This window comes from Cetorhinus maximus, chromosome 12, assembly GCF_964194155.1.
Source record: "Cetorhinus maximus chromosome 12, sCetMax3.hap1.1, whole genome shotgun sequence".
Lineage (NCBI taxonomy): Eukaryota > Metazoa > Chordata > Chondrichthyes > Lamniformes > Cetorhinidae > Cetorhinus > Cetorhinus maximus.
Window position 1 is genome coordinate 31,364,267 of NC_135890.1, and position 6,976 is coordinate 31,371,242.

The 6,976-nt window shown below is 40.7% G+C and overlaps 1 pseudogene; it reads left to right on the forward strand.

Moving 5' to 3' along the window:
* Positions 1 to 2,446: 2,446 nt before the first annotated feature.
* On the forward strand, positions 2,447 to 2,920 carry LOC144688040 (nucleoside diphosphate kinase B pseudogene; annotated as a pseudogene).
* The last annotated feature ends 4,056 nt before the right edge of the window (positions 2,921 to 6,976 follow it).

Genomic DNA, 6,976 nt, shown 5'->3' on the forward strand with positions numbered 1-6,976 from the left:
CAAACTTGATTTGATCTCTGCATATGGTACCAATTTACAGCTGCTGGTTTTCAGCATAGTATTACTCAAGGGTCAGATCGACTCTGTGGTACCATATGAACATACGAAATAGGAGCAGAAGGCGGCCTTTGAGCCCCTCAACCCTGTTCCGCCATTCAACAAGATCATGGCTGATCTGTTGGTTTCAAATTCTACATTCCCATCTACCCCTATAAGTTTTGATTCCCTTGCCTAACAAGAATCTACCTACCTCCGCCTTACAAATATTCAATGACCCCGCTTCCACTGCCTTCTAAGGCAATGAGTTCCAAAGTCACACAGACCTCAGAAAAAAATTTTCATCTCTGTCCAAAAGGGTGACCACTAATTTTAAAACATTGCCTCCCACCCCCCTCTTAGTTCTGGACTCACCCACAAGAGGAAACATCCTTTCCACGTCCACCTTGTTGAGACCATTCAGGATTTTACATACTTCAATCAAATCACCCCTCAGTCATCTGAACTCCAGTGCAAACAAACCCAGTCTGTCCAACCTATCCTCATAAGGTAACCCACTCATTCCAGGTATCAATCTAGTAAACCTCCTCTCAACTGCCTCCAACGTATTTACTTCCTTCCTTAAATAAGGAAATCAAAACTGCACACAGTATTCAAGGTGTAGTCTCAACAATGACCTGTATAACTGAAGCATAACATCCCTATTTTTATGTTCAATTCCTCTCATCATAAAGGATAGCATTCCATTAGCCTTCTTGATTACACACTGCACATGCGTACTAACGTTTTGTGACTCATGCACGAGAATACCTGGATCCCTCTGTACCTCAGAATTCTGCAGTTGTTCTCCATTTAAGTAATACTCTGCTTTTTTATTCTTTCTGCCAAAATGAACTTCACATTTTCCCACATTGTACTCCATCAGCCAGATTTTTGCCCGCTCCCTCAACTTATCTATATCTGTCTGCAAACTCTTTGTCTTCTTCACAATATACTTTCTTACTCATCTTTGTGTCATCTGCAAATTTTCTCATCTCATGCAAGTCATTGATGTAAATTGTAAAAAGTTGAGGCCCCAGCACAGACCCCTGTGGGATTCCACTAGTCACATCCTGGCAAAGACCCATTTATGCATACTCTGTTTACTGCCAGCCAGCCAATCCTCTATCCAAGCTAATATGTAACACCATGAGCTTTTATTTTCTGCAATAACCTTTGGTGTGGTACCTTATCAAATGCCTTCTGAAAATCCAAGTACAGTACATCCACTAGCTCCCCTTTATTCACAGGACATGTTACTCCTTTAAGGAACTCCAATAAATTTGTTAAAGATGATTTCCCTTTCACAAAACCATGCTGACTCTTCCTGATTACCCTGTGTTTTTCTAACTGCCCAGTTATAACCTCTTATAACCAATGATCGACTCTAACACTTTCCCTGTGACAAACGTCAAGCCAACTGGCCTATAGTTTCCTGCCCCTTCCCTTCTTGAATAGAGGAGTTACATTTTCTACTTTCCAGTTTGATCGAACCTTTCCAGAATCTAGGGAATTTTAGAAAATTAACACCTATGCATCTACTACCTCATTGGCCACCACTTTTAAGATCCAAGGATGAAGTCCATCTGGACCCTGAGACTTGCCAGCTGACATCTCCATAGTTTGCTCAGTACCGCTTCCCTAGTGATTGTAATTTCGCCAAGTTCCCCTCTCCCCTCCACCTCCTGATTTACAGCTATTACTGGAAATGTTTTTTATGCCCTCTATCATGAAGACAGAAGGAAAATATTTGTTCATTTCATCCGCCGTTTCTTTATTATCTACTATTAACTCCCCACTGTCACTGTCTAGAGGACCAACACTCACTTTACCTACTCTTTTCCTGTTTAAATACCTGTAGAAACTGTTGCTGTTTTTACATTTCTAGCTAGTTTTCTCTCATACTCTAATTTCTTCCTCCTGATTAACCTTTTAGTCATTCTCTGCCATTCTTTCTATTCTGACCAACTGTCTGACCTGCCCCTCATCATTGCGCAGTTATATGCTTTTTCCTCAAGTTTGATGCTTTCCCTAATTTCTTTAGTTCATCAAGGATGGTGGGTCCTCCCTTCAGAATTTTTCTTTATAGTAGGAATATACTTATTCTGAAAAATCCCCTTTAATGTCAGCAACTGCTTCTCTATTGATCTATCTCCTAGCCTAATATCCCAGTTCACTTCAGCTAGCTCAGCTTTCATGCCCACATAGTTGTCCTTATTTAAGTTTAAAATACTAGTCCTGGACCCACTCTTCTCCTTTTCATATTGGATGTAAATTCAATCATATTGTGGTCACTGCTACCTAGCGGTGCCTTTACCCAGAGGTCATCAATTAATCCTGTCAAATTACACAAATACCAAGTCTAACAAAACCTGGCTCTTAGCAGCTGGAGACTGAGCCTGAAGAGAAACATGTCTGGGAACAAAGGACAAATCTTCATTGCTGTGAAGCAAGATGGAGTCCAGTGAGGCATCATGGGTGAAGTCATCAGACACTTTGAATAGAAAAGTTTTAAACTGATCGCCATGAAATTCCTTCAGGCTCCTGTGGCTCTGCTTGAAAAACATTACTGTGAACTTTTCAGACAATCATTTCAAAGTACATGAGTTCAGGCCCAGATGTTGCCATGGTGTGGGAAGGTCTAAATGTGGTGAAGACTGGTAGAGTGATGCTTGGTGAAACCTCAATCCAGCTGACTCCAAGCCCAGCACCATTCATAGTGATTTCTGTATTCAGGTTGGCAGGAACATTATCCATGACAGTGATTCCGTAGCAAGTGCATAGAAGGAGATTAACCTTTGGTTCAAACCTGAGGTGATGGTGGGATACCAGTACTGTGCCCGGGACTGGATCTATGAGTAAATCATTCTACAGCTGCATGGCTCAAGTCCAACTGAATCATTCCAACTTGTCATCAGAAGTTTTATTTTTTAACTGGTGTTAACATCATGTCTTAGTCCTGGATGTTGAAGCAAATAACCGTGCAATAAATGAACTGAAAAATAATAACCTGCAGTCAGATTTTTATAAGCTCAAACACCAGTCCACAGCTCGAGCAGGCAGCAAACTAAGCCAGCGCTTCGTGCCCTGAGGGAATACTGAACTGTTGGAACTGTCTGTTGGATGCAATGTTAAATGTGTTCAGTTGCAAGATGATCCCACAGAAATACTCAAAGAGGAGAATTCTCCCCGCATCTTGAATGGCAATGTCCCCTCAGATGACACCACAAAACAGGTTAGCCAGTTTATGTAACTTGCAAGTGTCAACTGTGGTTCAGAAGGTTGTGCTTCAAATCCTATTTCCAATATTGAGCTGATACTTCAGTCCAGCTGTGGGAAAGTGCTACTGTTGCAGCTGCTGTCTTTCGGATAAGCTATTAAATCAAGGCCTTGAATACGAACTGAAACACCACTGGGGCAAAAAGAGTAGGGGAGGGAAAGAATAGTTGGGATCCAGCATGTAACAGCACCAGGAAGGAATGGGAGAAATTGGAGTCCAGGAATGTGGAAGCATGGGGGTAGATTCATTATTCATGTAGTACCCAATCTCTGCAACTAGATGGTGCATTGTTTTAGTCCTCTATGTTTACCAGAGTTCAGTTTACATTGCCTCTATAAATATAAACTTGTACTCATTTAGGTTACAACGTCAAAACGTTGAGCAATTTTATTCCCTTCTCTATCCTCACCCCAATGAACAAGTAGTAATAAAAGTAAATCACATTTATTAACCAGAATCTAGTAAAAATGCATGCATAAATTTTAATAAAATGAAGCACTCCTTAAAAAGAACAAGTACATTCAGAATAATTTTGCAGATATCACATCATTAATGTCCAACACACTGTCATCCGACTAAAGCACACACTAAAAAATTGAACTGACTTTTAAAAAATCTGTAAATAAAAAGATAGTATCAGCAAAAATGACAATGAAGCTGTCAGATTACTGTAAACACCGAGCTCATTCACTCATGGCCGTTAGAGAAGGAAACCTGCCCTCCTTAACTGGCCTGGCCTTTCTGTGGCTCTAGTCTCATAACAATGTGGTTAACTCTTAGCTGCATTCCAAGCAAACCACTCAATTCAGCAAGATGGCCCACCAGCACCTTCTCAGAGTAACCAGAGTGGGCAAGAAATGATGGACTTACCAACAACGCCCATATCCCAAGAGAAATGGAGACCCAGGGGAAGGGGGAGAAGGGAGAGTGTGAGAGTGCATTGCAGCTTGGTGAGTTACCACGGGACATACTCCATCACCATCATTTCTTGCACGGCTAGTTACAACTATCATCAAGAAAAAGAGAAGGGGTTTCCAGTCACCTGAACTGAATCCGTCAACCCAGGCCAGTTACTGTAGTTGGAGCCACCTGTTCACACAGGCTGCCTGAGAACTGCAACAAACTCACCCTCCGCCCTCCTGGGACTCAGCTACCTCCTGGCCGCTACTGCGCAGGCGTTGGCCGCCGCTGACATCACAATGGCTGTGGAACGTGGGCCGGGGCGTTTCCGGGTTCCAGGACAGCCACGTGCTGAGTGGAAATCCACGGACATTCGGTGTTAATGTCCCTGTGTTTGCCCTGATCTGCTTATATTCCCTTGGAAGTTGGAATATCCATTTTTTAAAAATCAGTCTTTCAGTTGTCCATGCTCTAGAAATACAAGCCCAATGTAATTATCATGGCCATGGTCATGCTTTTTACTTAAGATGCCAGCATCTGCAGTGTGAATGCACAATGTTCCTTTGGAACAACAGTAAAAAAAAGTTTTCTTTTTCCCTAACAGATTTCTAATACAGGTGGAACAAAAACAGAAAATGCTGGAAATACTCTGCAGGTCTGGCAGCATCTGTGGAGAGAGAGAAACAGAATTAACATTCCAGGTACTTTCATTGGAAACTGCCAGGCCTGAGCAGTATTTCCAATATTTTCTGTTTTTATTTCAGATTTACAGCATCCAGCATTCTGCTGTTCTAATACCAGGCCTTGCTGTCTTCAGAATTGCTAGTTTTGCAGTTGTTCAGTTTTTAACATTTTTACTGTTTGTATGTAAGGACAACTGAATAAATATGGAACACACAACAGATTTTTTTTATTTAGCAAAGCAACATCTTTCTGCATTGGTTTTCTGCATCCTTTTTTATTCTACTATCTAACTAAAGTTCTTTATTCTCTATTTGCTACAGGAGATCCCAGGGTAATTGCTCTATTTTGGGCAGGACAATAAGAGCATGATTGCTTTCGAATGATCTAGTTTAAACAGGTTTTTATTTCATAGCAAGTCCTAAATCACCAGCTGTCAAACAACTATGTGAGGCAAATGAACAATGTACTATTGTGCAAAATTGCTGTGATTAGAGAAGAAACCAGTTACAATAATAATGACTGAGTAAAACAAATTCTTTGCTAGTCAGGGTGCAAAGTAAACTGCCCTAAAATATACATATATAAAACCAATGGTTTCATTAAGGTAATACACTGGGACAACACTGCATAATGACCTTATGTTCAAATATTTTTGTTTGTTTTAGTTTAAAAAATGCTTAATTCATCATGGGGTGACTGGGTTCATTCAGGCTGTAGAATAGAAATGTGATGTTTTGTCACTGAGCATTGAATCTAATAGCCTCTTCCTTGCCTTACCCGGGCCCCTAGTCCCTCTATATATGGAAATAAACTGGAGTGCTGGGAACCAATGCTTAGTAATAAATGAATGGTTGTCTTTGTCCTTTATGTTCAAAAACTTTATGTTGGTGTTAAAGATACTTAACCTCCTTACCAACCATATGTATAATAACATAAGAAAATTAAGTTCCATGAAATTTCTCCTGAACATGAAGTTATTGATTGATGATAAAAAAGTGAAGCATATAGATTCAATTTTGCTGTTCAGACCTGACTAGTAGTATTTCTCATGCATGATTCCCGCAACACAATCCCATTCTATTCTATGTAGTATTTAATCTTCATCACTATTTAGTGAGGGCATGGATTATCACCTTTGTGAAAAAAGTTGAGAGAGGAATTTCAGATGAAAGCATTACATGTTCACAGTAACATGCAGTGTAATTTCAGGACCATGGAACTAAAACTTTAAATGGTATCAGTTAGCTGGAAACATCAGATTTTTATCTTTGGTTTACATGAAAAACAGAGTAAATAGTTCAATAAGATGACATTTCCCATACTAAATAAAGAAAACTGTAGTAACTGAAGGTATATCCTCTCCTGCTGTCTATCAGGAGTCACGTGATGTTCTTGGAGGCTGCGACCAATGAGCCCTAAACGCGAACAATCTGGGGCTGGGGCTTTCTGACGAGGGTCCTTATTGAGTATGTAGCATCTGAAAAGCAGTCTGTAATAACGTTCATCTGTTTATTGCTGAAACCTGCCCGGTCCGTCAAGTCATTACATTTGGCGACAAGGGTAAAATAGCTCCAACGCTGCACCTCGCCTTGTTAACGTGAGTACATTGAATCTTAAGAAAAAAGAAAAGACTGCTCACCAATCATGCCACTCTTTGGCAAAATCGATCCTTACAATGTAACAATGGAAGGCTGGAGCCAGAATGTAGAATTACTTGGTTTTCATTTCATGACGAATGAAATGAAGTGGAAGAAAAGCAGAAAGCAATCCTTTTGAGTGTATGTGGTAGCAAGACAAACAATCTCATCCCTAGCCTGATGGCCCCTAATATGCCTAATTCTAAGCCCTTTAATGAATTAGTGGACCTTGTGAAAACGAATCCCCAGCCGAAGCCATCCATAATAACGCAGCACTTTAAGATTAATTCCAGAATTAGGGCCCCGAGAGAGTCCATCACAACCTATATAGCAAAGCTGAAGCAGTTGGCAGAACGCTGCGACTTTGGGGACACACTAAATGATACGTTGTGGGACTGATTAGTTTGCGGAGTACAGGACGACGCAATTGAGCACCGTT